Source organism: Mobula hypostoma, chromosome 10 (assembly GCF_963921235.1).
Source record: "Mobula hypostoma chromosome 10, sMobHyp1.1, whole genome shotgun sequence".
Taxonomy (NCBI): domain Eukaryota; kingdom Metazoa; phylum Chordata; class Chondrichthyes; order Myliobatiformes; family Myliobatidae; genus Mobula; species Mobula hypostoma.
In genome coordinates this window covers 93278674-93295539 of record NC_086106.1, presented here as the reverse complement: position 1 = coordinate 93295539, position 16866 = coordinate 93278674, and positions in this window count along the sequence as shown.

Below are 16866 nucleotides of genomic sequence, written 5' to 3'. Positions count from 1 at the left end.
GACTGAGATGTCTGTTGTGATGACACTGTTGGCATTTGTCATGAGCTTGGTTTTCTCGGCACTTATTTCCATTCCAGACTTTGTGGAGGCTCTGTCAAGATGGCTGACCAGGTTGGCCAGTTCGTCCTCTTTTCCTGCAGGTCCATCAATATCATCAGCAAATCTTAGGTGTCTGATGTTCCTCCCTCCGATGCTGACTGTGCCCACATGATCTTCAATGGCAACACTCATGATTCATTCCAGGAAGACGTTGAAGAGAGTGGGGGAGAGGAGGCAGCCCTAACGGACTTCTACAGCGGTATGGAACCACTCCCCGATGGTGCCCTGTGCAAGTATTGAATTGGTTGGCTTGGCGTAAAGCTGATGGATTGTATGAATCAGCCAATCTCCTAAAATTACCATGGATATATTTTTTCGGTAAACAGAAAGTAGAGAAGGGGGTTTAGTGCATGTGTGCATTCCCAAAAGGGGGAGAAGTGATGGTTCAAGTCTGCCTTTGAGCATTGAGTGACTGAGGGCAATGGTCATCACAGATGTGGAATATGATGTGATCATGCTGGATACCAGAATGATGGAATGTAATGGTGATAGAGGGAGATAGAGCATGGCCAAGTAGTTAAGGCGTTCGTCTAGTGATTTGAAGGTCGCTAGTTCGAGCCTTGGCTGAGGCAGTGTGTGTGTCCTTGAGCAAGGCACCTAACCACACATTGTTCTGCGACGACACTGGTGCCAAGCTATATGGATCCTAATGCCCTTCCCTTGGACAACATCGGTGGTGTGAAGTGGGAAGACTTGCAGCATGGGCAACTGCTGGTCTTCCTTATAACCTTGCCCAGGCCTGCGCCCTGGAAACCTTCCAAGGCGCAAATCCATGGTCTCATGAGACTAATGGATGCCCATATAAAGAGGGAGATACATTATGGAGATTTAAGAGAATTTTCAACAGGGACATGGATGCAAGAAAATGGAGTGCTATGTGGGAAGGAAGCATTAGATTGGTCTTGAAATAGGTTAAAAGGTCAGCACAACAATATGAACCCATTAACACGAGTTCACTTTTTCTCTTTTGCAATTTGTATGTATTTCATTTTTTCCTTTTGTAACTTATTGTATTTTATACATGTTTGCCACAAAACAAATTACACAATATTTACCAGTGATAGTAAAACTGTTTCTGATTATAGCTAATAGTGCAACTTGGGTTTAATACCGAGGCCCAGGCACTGTCCGCGTGGAGCTCAAATTTTCTCTCTGTGACTGCATGGCTTCTTCCCAAATGATGCAGTTTCCATTCTTTTCTCAAAGTAGTGCTAGTTATAGGTTAACTGACCACCATATATTGCCACATGCAGACTAGGAAGATGGTAGGAGGGCAGTTGATAGTGTGTTGTGTTGTGTTAAATTTTGTAAAATATTAAATGAATGTCTCAAGGATTCCAAGTGACACTTTAACTCTTTGTGAACTCCCAGCATGTAAGGTGTCTGTACAAGTTAAACACTACAGGTTTGTTAAATGTTTGCTGATAGCAGCTGGATTTTTTTCTGACCTCAGGCACCAGTGACATCAGGATGTCTGTCAATGAACACTTGAGTTATTTGAATGAAAGAAACCATGTTGAGTCAGTGGCATGAAAACAAAAGATCAAAAAGTTTGTCTGTCTTTGTGTGTCTCATTATGCTTGTGGATTGAATCCCTGTTCATTGAGGCACTTTCCGCAAGATCGGGGATCATGATTGATGTCTAGGATGGACTGAGGATGATTTTATGAGTCAGAATTCAGAGTTCCCTTGAAAACAGCGGCAATCAAGTTCCCCTATGACTGCAACAATTAAGTGAAAACTACAAATCATGAGCCCCGAAATGTTTGTGAAAATTTTTGTAACTTACTACATAGTATTTTGTGTGGTTTATTTATGTTTTCTGTTTTATGATAATAAATTAGGCTTAAATTACTTTGTTGTGCTTGGACACTCCTGGACACTCGAATTGGTTTAGGTCTTTTGGGTCTGATCAACCTAGCCCATTATGCTACCAGACAGAGTCATTTATAAGGAAATACTGCAAGTGGAGGGATGGCAATGCTCTGGAGCTGATACAGACTCAATCAGGTGAATGTTTACATTTACTGTTATAAACAAATAGGACATGAGAACAGAAAGTGTACATTTTACCTCTGTTTGTTCCACCACTCACTGTGGCTGATCCCAGACTTTGCCTTTCTAAATCTCCTAATTAATAAAAATCTATTAATCTCAAATTTAAAAGTTAGAATGTACATTGTCTTGCATCAAATGTCATTTATGGAAGGACGTTCCAAACCAGCATATAATTTATCTTCCTAATTTGTTTGTTGAAAGTTTGAGCTCTAATATTTTGCTCTGCCTGCTGATCCTAGTTTCAACGTTTATATATACGTCATCATATACAATCCTGAAGTTTGATTTCTTGCATAATAAATCGAAAAAAAAACACAATACTATCAATGAAAGACTGCACTCAATAGGATGGACAAATGGCCAATCTGCAAAAGGGAACAAACTTCACAACCACCAAAGATAAATAAATAAATAAACAAACAAACAATAAATATCGATTACATGAGATGAAGAGTCCTTGAAAGTGAGATTATAGATTGTGTAATAGATTTGTAGTTCAGTGATGGGACAAATGAAGTTATCCCCCTTTGATTCAAGGGCTGAATGATTGAGGGATAATAACTGTTCCTGAACCTGGTGGTGTGGGACCTGAGGCTCCTGTACCTTCTTCATGGTGATAGCAATGAGAAGAGAGTATGTTTGGGGTGGTGGGGATCCCTTATGGATACTGCTTTGCTATGGAAGTGCTCTACGTAGATGTGCTCAATGGTGGGGAGGGCTTTACCTGTGATGGACTAGGCTTTGTCCACTATATATATATTACCATGTAACAATCACAGCACAGAAACAGGCTATCTCGGCCCTTCTAGTCCGTGCCGAACTCTTGCCCTATCCTAGTCCCACCAACCTGCACTCAGCCCATAACCCTCCATTCCTTTCCTGTCCATATATCTATCCAATTTAACTTTAAACGACAACATAGAACCTGCCACAACCACTTCTGCTGGAAGCTCATTCCACACAGCTACCACTGTCTGAGTAAAGAAGTTCCCCCTCATGTTACCCCTAAACTTATGTCCTCTAATTCTCAACCCATGTTCTCTTGTTTGAATCTTCCCCACTCTCAATGGAAAAAGTCTAACCACATCAATCCCCCTCATAATTTTAAACACCTCTATCAAGTCCCCCCTCCAAAGAATAAAGACCTAGCTTGTTCAACCTTTCTCTGTAACTTAGGACGTGAAACCAAGGCAACATTTTAGTAAACCTTCTCTGTACTCTCTCAATTTTATTGACTAGCTTTTAAGATTTTCCGTTCAAAGGTATTGGTGTTTCTATATTAAGCTGTGATGAAACCAATCAATCAACTCGCCACCCCACAAATGTAGCAGTTTTCAAAGCTTTAGATGTCACGCCAATTTTTGCAAGCTTTTAAGGAAGGGGAGATACTGCTATGCTTTCTTCAATATTGTACTTACGTGCTGGGCGTGGGACAGATCCTCTGAAATGATAACAACGAGTAATTAACCATTGCTGACCCTCTTCACCTCTAATTCCCCAATGAAGATTGCCCCATGGACCTCTGCTTATTTAGACCATAAGACCATAAGACATAGGAGCAGAATTAGGCCATTTAGCTCATCGACTCTGCTCCAACATTCAATCATGGCTGATCCTTTTTTCCCCTCCTCACCCCAACTCCCCAGCCTTCTCCCTGTAACCTTCGATGCCCTGTCCGATCAAGAACCTATCAAGTATTTCATTAGATACACTCAATGATCTAACCTCCACCGCTGCTTGTAGTAATACATTCCACAAATTCACCAGCTCTGGCAAAGAAATTTCTTCGCTTCTTTGTTTTAAATGGATGCCCCTCTATCCTGAGGCTGTACCCTCTTGATCTAGACTCTCTCACCATGGGAAACACACTTTTCACATCTACTCTATCTAGACCTTTCAACATTCAAAAGGTTTCAATGAGATCCCCCCTCATCCTTCTAAATTCCAGTGAGTACAGACCCAGAGCTATCAAACGTTCCTTGGATGATAACCCTCTTCATTGCTGGAATCATCTTTGCGAATCTCCCCAACACCCTCTTCAATAGCAGCACATCTTTTCTCAGATGAGGAGCTCAAAACTGTTCACAATTTTCAAGGTGAGGTCTCACCATTGCCTTATAAAGCCTCAGCATCATATCCCTGCTCTTGTATTCTAGATGTCTTGAAATGAATGCGAATATCGCACTTGCCTTCCTCACCACCGACTCTACCTGCAAGTGAACCTTTAGGGTGTTCTGTACATGGACTTCCAAGTCCCTTTGCATCTCTATTTTTATATTTTCTCCCCATTTATAAAAAAATAGTATGCACTGTTATTTCTACTACCAAAGTGCATGACCACGCATTTCCAACATTGTATTTTATTTGCCATTCTTCTGCACATTTTCTTGATCTATCTAAGTTATTCTGCAGCCTACCTGTTTCCTCAACACTACCTGCCCCTCCACCAATCTTCAAATCATCTGCAAACTTGGCAACAAAACCTTCTAATCCATCTTTTAAATCATTGATGTATGGCATAAAAAGAAGTAGTCCCAACACCGACCCCTGCAGATCACCAGTAGTCACTGGCAGCCAAACAGAAAAGGATCCTTTTATTCCCACTCACTTCCTCCTGCCAATCAGCCAATGCTTTAACCATGCTGACGACATTCCTGTAACGCCATAGGCTCTTAACTTGTAAGCAGCCTCATGCGTTGTATCTTGTCTAAGACCTTCTGAAAGTCTAAATATACAACATCCACTACATCCCCTTTGTCTGTGCTATGTGTAATATCCTCAACAAATTCCAGCAGCATCGTCAGGCAAGATTTTCCCTGAAGGAAACCAGTCAGAGTCCAATGATTTTTGAAAGATCATTATTAACGCCTCCACAATCTCTACTGATACTTCTCCTGACAATGTCACTCCGCTGTTTAAGAAGGGGGCAAGGAAGCAAAAAGGAAATTATAGACCTGTTAGCTTGACATTGGTGATTGGGAAGTTGTTGGAGTCGATTGTCAAGGATGAGGTTACAGAGCACCTGGAGGCATATGACAAGATAGGCAGAACTCGGCATGGATTCCTTAAAGGAAAATCCTGCCTGACAAACCTATTACAATTTTTTGAGGAAATTACAAGTAGGCTAGACAAGGGAGATGCAGTTGTATATTTGTATATTTGAATTTTCAGAAGGCTTTTGACAAGGTGCCACACATGAGGCTACTTAACAAGATAAGAACCCATGGAATTACAGGAAAGTTACATACGTGGATAGAGCGTTGGCTGATTGGCAGGAAACAGAGAGTGGGAATAAAGGAATCCTATTCTGGTTGGCTGCCGGTTACCAGTGGTGTTCCACAGGGGTTGGTGTTGGGGCCGCTTCTTATTACATTATACATCAACGATTTGGATTATGGAATAGCTGGCTTTGTGGCTAAGTTTGCTGACAATATGAAGATAGGTGGAGGGGCCAGTAGTGCTGAGGAAACGGAGAGTCTGCAGAGAGACTTGGATAGATTGGAAGAATGGGCAAAGAAGTGGCAAATGAAATACAATGTTGGAAAGTGTGTGGTTATGCACTTCAGCAGAAAAAATAAATGGGCAGACTATTATTTAAATGGAGAAAGAATTCAAAGTTCTGAGATGCAACGGGACTTGGGAGTCCTTGTACAGGATACCCTTAAGGTTAACGTCCAGCGTGAGTCAGTAGTGAAGAAGGCGAATGCAATGTTGGCATTCATTTCTAGAGAAATAGAGTATAGGAGCAGGGATGTGATGTTGAGGCTCTATAAGGCGCTGGTGAGACCTCACTTGGAGCACTGTGGGCAGTTTTGGTCTCCTTATTTAAGAAAAGATGTGCTGACATTGGAGAGGGTACAGAGAAGATTCACTGGAATGATTCCAGGAATGAGAGGGTTAACATATGAGGAACGTTTGTCCGCTCTTGGACTGTATTCCTTGGAGTTTAGAAGAATGAGGGGAGACCTCATAGAAACATTTCAAATTTTGATAGGCATGGACAGAGTGGATGTGGCAAAGTTGTTTCCCATGGTGGGTGAGTCTAGTACGAGAGGGCATGACTTAAGGATTGAAGGGCGCCCATTCAGAACAGAGATGTGAAGAAATTTTTTAGCCAGAGGGTAGTGAATCTGTGGAATTTATAGCCACAGGTGGCAGTGGAGGCCAAGTAATTGGGTGTATTTAAGGCAGAGATTGATAGGTATCTGAGTAGCCAGGGCATCAAAGGTTATGGTAAGAAGGTGGGGGACTGGGACTAAATGGGAGAATGGATCAGCTCATGATAAAATAGCGGAGCAGACTTGATGGGCTGAATGGCCGACTTCTGCTCCTTTGTCTTATGGTCTTATGGGTTCTGGTCTTCTTTCAGAACCCTAGCATGCAGTTAATCTGGCCAGGGTCACTTATGTACCCTTAGGTCTTTCAGCTTTTTGAGTGCCTTCTCCCTTGTAATAGTAACTGCATTTCTCTTCCCTCACACCCTTCAATGTCTGGTACACTGCTAGTGCCTTCCACCATGAAGACCGATGCAAAAATACTCTTTTAGTTCATCTGCAATCTCCTTGTCCCCTTGTCTACCGTTATTGGGAGAATCTCAGGGGGTGACGAGAGAATGTACTGGAGTGAGATATGCCAACTAATGGTATGGTGCCACAGCAATAACTTGGCACCCAATGTCAGTAAGATGAAAAACCTGATTGTGGACTTCCGGAAGGGTAAGATGAAGGAACACACAGTCCTCATAGAGGGTTCAGAAGTGGAATGAGTGAGCAGCTTCAAGTTCCTCGGTGTCAAGATCTCTGAGATCTAACCTGGTCCCAACACATTGTGTAGTCATAAAGAAGGGAAGACAGCGGCTATACTTTGTTAGGAGTTTGAAGCGATTTGGCATGTCAACAAATACACTCAAAAACTTCTATAGTTGTACAGTGGAGACCATTCTGACAGGCTGCATCACTGTCAGGTATGGAGGGGTTACTGCACAGGACTGAAAGAAGCTGCAGGTGGTTGTAAATCTATTAGGCTCCATCTTGGGCACTAGCCTACTAAGTACCCAGGACATCTTTAGAGAGAGGTGTCTCAGAAAAGCAGTGTCCATTATTAAAGACCTCCAGCACCCAGGGCATGCCCTTTTCTCACTGTTACCATCAGGTAGGAGATACAGAAGCCTGAAGGTGCATATTCAGCAATTCAGGAACAGCTCCTTCCCCTCTGCCATCCAATTCCTGAATGGACTTTAAAGCTTTGGACACTACCTCACTTTTTTTAATATACAGTATTTCTGTTTTTGCACATTTCTTAATAATCTATTTAATATGCATAATTGATTTACTTGCTTAATTATTATTTTTGATTTTACATTAGCTTTGACTTCCCTTGACAGCCACTGTTGTACAGTTTTGCCATTTGAGTATTTCTTTGTTTTTGAAATATATCTACCCTGTACCTTCCTCATTTTTCCCAGAAACTCATGCCATTGTTACACTGCTGGCATCCTTGCCAGCAGCTCCTTCCAATTTACTTTGGCCAACTTCTCTCTCATACAGCTGTAATTTCCTTTATTCCACTAAAATACTGCTACATCAGACTTTACTTTCTTCCTATCGAATTTCAAGTTGAACTCAATCATATTGAGATCACTGCTTCCTCAGGGTTCCTTTACCTTAAGCTCCCTAATTACCTCTGGTTCGTTATATAACACACAATCCAGTATAGCTGATCCCCTAATTGGCTCAACGACCAACGGCCTTAAAAAGCCACCTCGTAGGCATTCAACAAACTCACTCTCTTGAGATCCATTTCCATCCTGATTTTCCTTACATGTTGTAATCTCCCATGACTATCATAACATTGCCCTTTTGACATGCTTTTCTATTTCATGTTGAAATCTGTGGTCCACATCCCAGCTACTCTTGGGAAACCTGTATATAACTGCCATCGGGGTCCTTCTACCCTTGCACTTTCTTAACTCAACCCACAAGGGTTCAACATCTTCCGATCTTATGTCACATCTTTCTACTGATTTGATGTATTTCTTTACCAACAGAGCCATGCCACCCCCTCTGTTGACCTTCCTATCCCTCCGATATAAAGTGTGACCTTAGACATTTAGCTCCCAGCTACAACGATCCTTCAGCCACAATTCAGTGATGGCCACCAATATCATACCTGACAATCTGTAACAGTGCAACAAGATCATCCACCTTATTTCTTATGCTCTGCACATCGAGATATAACACTTTGAGTGCTGCATTTGCAAACCCTCTTTGATTCTGCATCCTTAATGCACTGATACTCTCCCTGCTGGCTGCAATTATGTCCTATCATCTGCCTACCCTTCCTGAGAGACTGACTGCACGCTGTCTTTGTTTTTTTCTATCATCCATCCTATCCTGAGTCCCTTCACTCCGGTTCCCATTTCCATCAGCTCTAACAAACCTGCCCATGAGAATATTGGTTCCCCTTGGGTGGAACCTGAACAGCTCATACCGCACGCCCCCCCACCCTCAGAAGAGATCCCAATGATCCAAGAACCTGAAGCCCTGCTCCCTGCACCAGCTTCTCAGCCAGGCATTAATTTGCCAGATCATCCTATTTCTATCCTCACTGGCGCGTGACACAGGCAATAATCCAGAAATTACCACCGAGGAGGTCCTGCTTCTCAGCTTTCTACCTAGCTTTCTAAATTCTCTTTTCAGGACCTCTTTGCTTTTTCTTCCTGATCGATGATTTCCTCACTTTCCCGTACAAGCCGAAGGTCATACAGCTGCTGCTCCAGATCCCTATCACGGTCTTCAAGGAGTTGAAGCTGGATGCACTTTCTCTCAGGATCCCATCCTCCGGCATGAAGAACACACAACAGCCATTTACTACACTAAGTTCAGTAAGTGAAAACAAAAAGGAAACTGTAACAGAAGTTTATCCAGAGCCAACGTCTGTTTGGAGCTGAAGCCTCCTTTGAGCCACAGCCTGACACTCCTACTCTCAGCACTGGCCCAGTCCCAGCAATGGCTGCCCCGCTTGTCCCTTCTGTTCTTCTAAACAAGCATGAGAAACCTTGTCGCTGTGGCCTGCTTCTGCCACTGTTTGGGCCTTTGGAATGAGCCTGAATGCCTACAAAGCTCTCCTTTTAAACAAGTGTCACCAACCTGCAAGAAACCTTGTCACTGTGGCCTGCTCCTGCCACTGATTAGGCCGAAGGGATGTTGGTGTTGAATGCAGAGCTGTAGTTGATAAGGAGCATCCTGATGTATGCAGCTTTTCTGTTCAAATGTTGAATGAAGAGCCCATTAACTGGCATATGCTGTGGACTTGTTATGCTGGTAGTCAAACTGGAGTGGATCCAAGTCACTTCTCAGGCGGAGATTGATATGTTTCATCATCATCCTCTTAAAGCACTTCATCATTGTGGATGTAAGACCATATGACCATAAGAGATAGGAGTGTAATAAGGCCATTCAGCTCATTGACTTCGCTATGCCAGTTCATCATACCTCATCCATTTGCTCTCCTGCCTCACCCTCATAACTTTCACGCTCTGACTAATCAAGAACCTATCAAGCTCTGTCGTAAATACACCCAATAACCTGGTCTCCACAGCTCCTGTGGCAACAAATTCCACAGATTCACCACCATCTGGCTAAGGAAATTTCTCCTCATATTTGTTCTAAGTGGACATCCCTGTATTCTGAGGCTGTGCTCTCTGATCATAGACTCCACCACTATAGGAAGCATTCTCTCCACATCCACTCTTGGGCTTTTCAACATTGACTCTCGGCTTCGGCGAGAACAGGCGGAGGCCAGGGTAGGTTCCGCTAAGTTTTTTGTTCAGATTGTTTAGTGCAGTGAGAATGCCAGGCAGGATGTTGGAATGCTCCTCTTGCAGGATGTGGGAAGTCAGGGAGCCCTCCGGTGTCCCTGACAACGACACCTGCAAGAAGTGCATCCAGCTGCAGCTCCTGACAAACCGCGTTAGGGAACTGGAGCAGGAGCTGGATGACCTGCAGATCATTCGGGAGAATGAGGAGATTATAGATCGTAGCTACAGGGAGGTAGTTACACCAAAGGAGCAGAGGACAGGAAATTGGGTCACTGTCAGGCGAGGGAAGAGGAAAGGGCAGGCAGAGCAGGGTTCCCCTGTGGCCATTCCCCTCAACAACAAGTATACCGCATTGGATACTGTTGGGGAGGATGACTTACCTGGGACTAGCTGCAGTAGCTGGATCTCTGGCACTGAGTCTGGCTCTGCAGTGCAGAAGGGAGGGGGGAAAAGAGGAGAGCGGTAGTGATAGGGGACTCGATAGTTAGAGGTGCAGATAGGAGGTTCTGTGGTCGTGACAGAGAATCCAGCATGGTTTGTTGCCTCCCGGGTGCCAGGGTCAAGGATGTCTCTGATCGATTGCATGACATTCTGAAGTGGGAGGGTGACCAGCCAGATGTCGTGGTGCACATCGGTACCAATGACATAGCAAGGAAGAGTGAGGAGGTCCTGGACAGTGAATATAGAGAGCTTGGTAGGAAGTTGAAAAGCAGGACCTAAAGGGTGGTAATCTCAGGATTGCTACCTGTGCTATGTGCCAGTGACGGTAGGAATAGGATGCTCTGGAGGAGGAACAAGTGGCTGAGGAATTGCTGTAGGGAACAGGGTTTCAGATTTCAGGATCATTGGGACCTCTTCTGGGGCAGGTGGGACCTGTACAAGAGAGACGGGTTACACTTGAACCACAGGGGGACCAATATCCTTTCAGGGAGATTTGTTAGTGCTATTGGGGAGGCTTTAAACTAGATTTGCAGGGGGATGGGCACCAGAGTGCCAGAGCTGACAGTGTGGCTGGGGTGACAATAGATGATGTTGAAAGTTTAAGCCAATCCGCTGATAGAAAGGTTGTGAGTGGTGGTAAAAATCTTCTCAGGTGTATATATTTCAATGCTAGGAGTATTGCGGGGAAGGCGGATGAGTTGAGGGTGTGGATTGACACGTGGAATTATGATGTTGTAGCAATTAGTGAAACTTGGCTACAGGAGGGGCAGGACTGGCAGCTTAATATTCCAGGGTTCCGATGTTTCAGATGTGATCGAGGCAGAGGAATGAAAGGTGGGGGAGTAGCATTGCTTGTTAGGGAAAATATTACAGCAGTGCTCAGGCAGGACAGATTAGAGGGCTTGTCTACTGAGTCCTTATGGGTGGAGCTGAGAAACAGGAAAGGTATGGCCACATTAGTGGGATTGTATTACAGACCACCCAATAGTCAACGAGACTTGGAAGAGCAAATCTGCAGAGAGATAGCAGGCAACTGCAGGAAACATAAAGTTGTGGTGGTAGGGGATTTTAATTTTCCATACATTGATTGGGACTCCCATACTGTTAGGGGTCTAGATGGTTTAGAGTTTGTAAAATGTGTTCAGGAAAGTTTTCTAAATCAGTATATAGAGGGACCAACTAGAGGGGATACAATATTGGATCTCCTGTTAGGAAACGAATTAGGGCAAGTGACAGAAGTCTGTGTAGGGGAGCACTTTGGTTCCAGTGGTCATAACACCATTAGTTTCAATTTGATCATGGACAAGGATAGATCTGGTCCTAGGGTTGAGGTTCTGAACTGGAAGAAGGCCACATTTGAAGAAATGAGAAAGGATCTAAAAAGCGTGGATTGGGACAGGTTGTTGTCTGGCAAAGCTGTGATTGGTAGGTGGGAAGCCTTCAAAGGGGAAATTTTGAGAGTGCAGAGTTTGTATGTTCCTGTCAGGATTAAAGGCAAATTGAATAGGAATAAGGAACCTTGGTTCTCAAGGGATATTGCAACTCTGATAAAGAAGAAGAGGGAGTGGTATGAAATGTATAGGAAACAGGGGGTAAATCAGGTGCTTGAGGAGTATAAGAAGTGCAAGAAAATACTTAAGAAAGAAATCAGGAGGGCTAAAAGAAGACATGAGGTTGCCTTGGCAGTCAAAGTGAAGGATAATCCAAAGAGCTTTTACAAGTATATTAAGAGCAAAAGGATTGTAAGGGATAAAATTGGTCCTCTTGAAGATCAGAGTGGTCGGCTTTGTGTGGAACCAAGGGAAATGGGGGAGATCTTAAATAGGTTTTTTGCGTCTGTATTTACTAAGGAAGTTGGCATGAAATCTATGGAATTGAGGGAATCAAGTAGTGAGACCATGGAAACTGTACAGATTGAAAAGGAGGAGGTGCTTGCTGTCTTGAGGAAAATTAAAGTGGATAAATCCCCGGGACCTGACAGAGTATTCCCTCAGACCTTGAAGGAGACTAGTGTTGAAATTGCGGGTGCCCTGGCAGAAATATTTAAAATGTCGCTGTCTACGGATGAAGTGCCGGAGGATTGGAGAGTGGCTCATGTTGTTCCATTGTTTAAAAAAGGATCAAAAAGTAATCCGGGAAATTATAGGCCGGTGAGTTTAACGTCAGTAGTAGGTAAGTTATTGGAGGGAGTACTAAGAGACAGAATCTACAAGCATTTGGATAGACAGGGGTTTATTAGGGAGAGTCAACATGGCTTTGTGCGTGGTAGGTCATGTTTGACCAATCTGTTGGAGTTTTTCGAGGAGGTTACCTGGAAAGTGGATGAAGGGAAGGCAGTGGATATTGTCTACATGGACTTCAGTAAGGTTTTTGACAAGGTCCCGCATGGGAGGTTAGTTAGGAAAATCCAGTCGCTAGGTATACTGGAGAGGTGGTAAATTAGATTAGATGTTGGGTCGATGGAAGAAGCCAGAGAGTGGTGGTAGAGAATTGCTTCTCTGAGTGGAGGCCTGTGACTAGTGGTGTGCCACAGGGATCAGTGCTGGGTCCATTGTTATTTGTCATCTATATCAATGATCTGGATGATAATGTGGTAAATTGGATCAGCAAGTTTGCTGATGATACAAAGATTGGAGGTGTAGTAGACAGTGAGGAAGGTTTTCAGAGCCTGCAGAGGGACTTGGACCATCTGGAAAAATGGGCTGAAAAATGGCAGATGGAGTTTAATACTGACAAGTGTGAGGTATTGTATGTTGGAAGGACAAACCAACGTAGAACATACAGGGTTAATGGTAAGACACTGAGGAGTGCGGTGGAACAGAGGGATCTGGGAATACAGATACAAAATTCCCTAAAAGTGTCGTCACAGGTAGATAGGGTCGTAAAGAGAGCTTTTAGTACATTGGCCTTTATTAATCGAAGTATTGAGTATAAGAGCTGGAATGTTATGATGAGGTTGTATAATGCATTGGTGAGGCCGAATCTGGAGTATTGTGTTCAGTTTTGGTCACCAAATTACGGGAAGGATATAAGTAAGGTTGAAAGAGTGCAGAGAAGGTTTACAAGGATGTTGCCGGGACTTGAGAAACTCAGTTACAGAGAAAGGTTGAATAGGTTAGGACTTTATTCCCAGGAGCGTAGAAGAATGAGGGGAGATTTGATAGAGGTATATAAAATTATGATGGGTATAGATAGAGTGAATGCAAGCAGGCTTTTTCCACTGAGGCAAGGGGAGAAAAAAACCAGAGGACATGGGTTAAGGGTGAGGGGGGAAAAGTTTAAAGGGAACATTAGGGGGGCTTCTTCACACAGAGAGTGGTGGGAGTATGGAATGAGCTGCCAGATGAGGTGGTAAATGTGGGTTCTTTTTTAACATTTAAGAATAAATTGGACAGATACATGGATGGGAGGTGTATGGAGGGATATGGTCCGTGTGCAGGTCTGTGGGACTAGGCAGAAAATGGTTCGGCACAGCCAAGAAGGGCCAAAGGGCCTGTTTCTGTGCTGTATTTTCTATGGTTCTATGGTTCTATGGATAGGTTTCAGTGAGATCCCCTTCTTCTCCCCCCCCACCTCCACCCCGGCTTATTCTTCTAAATTCTAGCAAGTACAGGCTCAGAGCCATCAAACGCATTTCATACAATAACCCTTTCATTCCCGGAATCATACTTGTGAACCTCCTCTGAATCCTCTCCAATGTCAGCACAAACTATCTCAGATAAGAGGCCCAAAATTGCTCACAATATTCCAAGTGTGGCATCACTATTGCCATATAAAACCTCAGAATTACATTCTTGCTTTTATATCCTAGTTCTCTTGAAATGAATGCTAGCATTGCGTTTGCATTTGCCTTCCTTACCATGGACTCAATCTGGAAGTTAACCCTTACAGAGTCCTGAATGAGGAATCTCAAGTTCCTTTGCACCTCGATTTCTTAAATTTCTGCCCGTTTATAAAGTAGTCTTCGCTTTTGTTCCTTCTATCAAAGTGAATGACCATGCAACTCCCGACACTGTATTCCATCTACCACTTCTTTGCCCATTCTTCTAATCTATTCAAGTCCTTCTGCAGCCTCTCTGCTTCCTCAACACTACATGTCCCTCCACTTATCTTCATATTATCTGCAAACTTGGCCACAATACCATCAATTTTGTAAGTGCTACTGGATGATAGTTATTGAGGCAGGTTACCATGTTCTTCTTAGGCACCGGTGTAATTAAGCTGCTTGAAGCAGATGGCTACCTCAGACTACCAAAGCAAGAAGTTAAAGATACTGGTGAGCATTCCGGCCAGTTGATCTAGTTTCTTCAATTGTGCATGACAGATATTAACTCATATAATATCTCACAATTTTGAGAACAGTCTGTAATCCTGAGAATACAACTCCAGTTGCCTTGGTTAAATAATCATCTGTGTTGTTTACCTCCACATTTCTAGGTTCTAGCTTTAATCATTTTATTACAAGAATATGAAAGCAGTATATTGAAAAATCTCTGTGCAAATTGATTTAAAATAGTTTTAGGTAGACATTAATAAAACAGAGAGAATATTCATGATATTGCTAATGCTGCCCTGAAACCATGATTAGCAGATAGGTAGCAGTGACTGGACTTACGGGGCTCTACACATGTGCGCACACACACACACACACACACACACACAAACACACACACACACACACACACACACACACACACACACACACAAACACAACCTCTGCAACTCCCATGTATTCCTGAGCTCAAACTTACTGATGATCAAGTATGAAAAGAGGAATATTTTCTGATAAATGTTCATGACATGCCCTCTTCTCATTGTTACCATCGGGAAGGAGGTACAGAAGCCTAAAGACACACACTCAGCAATTCAAGAACAGCTTCTTCCCCTCTGTCATCCATTTCCTAAATGGACATTGAACCCTTGGACACTAACTCACTCTTTCGTATATTATTTCTGTTTTTGCACTTATTTTAATTTAACTAATATATATATATATATATATATATATATGTGGGTGTGTGTGTGTATGTATATATATATATATATTTCTGTAATTGATTTACTTTTTTTCTACATTATCACGTATTGCACTGTACTACTGCTGCTAAGTTAACAAATTTCCCAACATTAAAACTGATTCTGATGTAATAAGGTCGGTATTCTGAAAAGAAAAATATAGCCGAAACACTCAAGTCCTCGATTGGCTTTTGAGCCATTTCACATTCTGTGTATTCCATATTTGGATATTGTTGCTTCACCAAGTATGCAAGCAGTTTTCTTTTATGAACTACTTTGGTCATTGGCCCGTACCAGATAGAGCCCATTCTAAGATTATTGGTTCTGTATCCTTAGCTCCAAGAATATTACTAGCACTTCATTCTTTACTGCCTTACATAGAAGCTTTTTGTAGATTTAATTGTTGTCTCCAACAATGATAAAGCAGATTTATTCTGTTTTATGTTTTCATTTTTGTTTATGATATAGAAGGGAGCCAGTCAGCCAATCAAATCAATGTTTCCTCACAGAGCTGGCTATCAGTTCTGCACTTATTTCCTTATAACCCATGCTCTCAGACATACCAACAATCTGCACTAAACATAACTTACAATAACCAATTAACCTAGTAACCAGCATGACTTTTGGAGGTGAGAGGAAATTAGAGCACTCAAGGAAAACCTACTCAGTAACAGAACATGCAAACTCCACACTGACAGCACTGCTGGTCAGAATTGAACACTAGATCTGTCAGATATCTGGACTATCTGCATTTTCACTGTGAATTTCAAATCTGTGACTTTTTGGTGCCAATAGATTGCTCAGGATTTTCTTGGTAACTTTTGTTTCCGTGAAAAGTTGAGAAGCTTGGTAGATGGCACATGAACCTGGGGTGAGTTTGGATGAACCATGAAAGAAGAGTAAAATAACTAAAATAATCAAATGATCAACTTTGCCGTTGTGAGTCCCAAGCCCCGCTGTGAAAGGTGGAGAGTTGGGTATGGAGTTAGCAACCCCATCCCATAAAAATACCAGAGCCACAGAAACACCAACAGAAGCTCCAAAGACTGCTCTTCTGGGAGAGGAAGAATCTTCAAAGTAAAGTTTCAATGAGGATTATTTGAAAGACTGGCAACCCTGAAAGACAGGGAACTCTAGCAAGCCTGTCTCTGACCCAACAGGGGTGATGGGCTTAAGAACAAGAAGAAAAAGAAGATAATGAATGAGCACAATTCCTTCTGAACTGCTCCAAGAGATTGAATGTTAAGAAAGGTTTGCTCACAGACTATGCCAACTTTGCATTTCCTGATACTTGTTTTTATAGAGGTAGAATTAGGACAGTGAAACTCTGTACATGAGGAAGTACTTCATCCAGTCTATAATTTTCAGTTTTGCTGGGAATAACAGTATTTTCTGCTTGTGCTTTCCAAGCACAAGGTTTTGCCTGCTGCAAG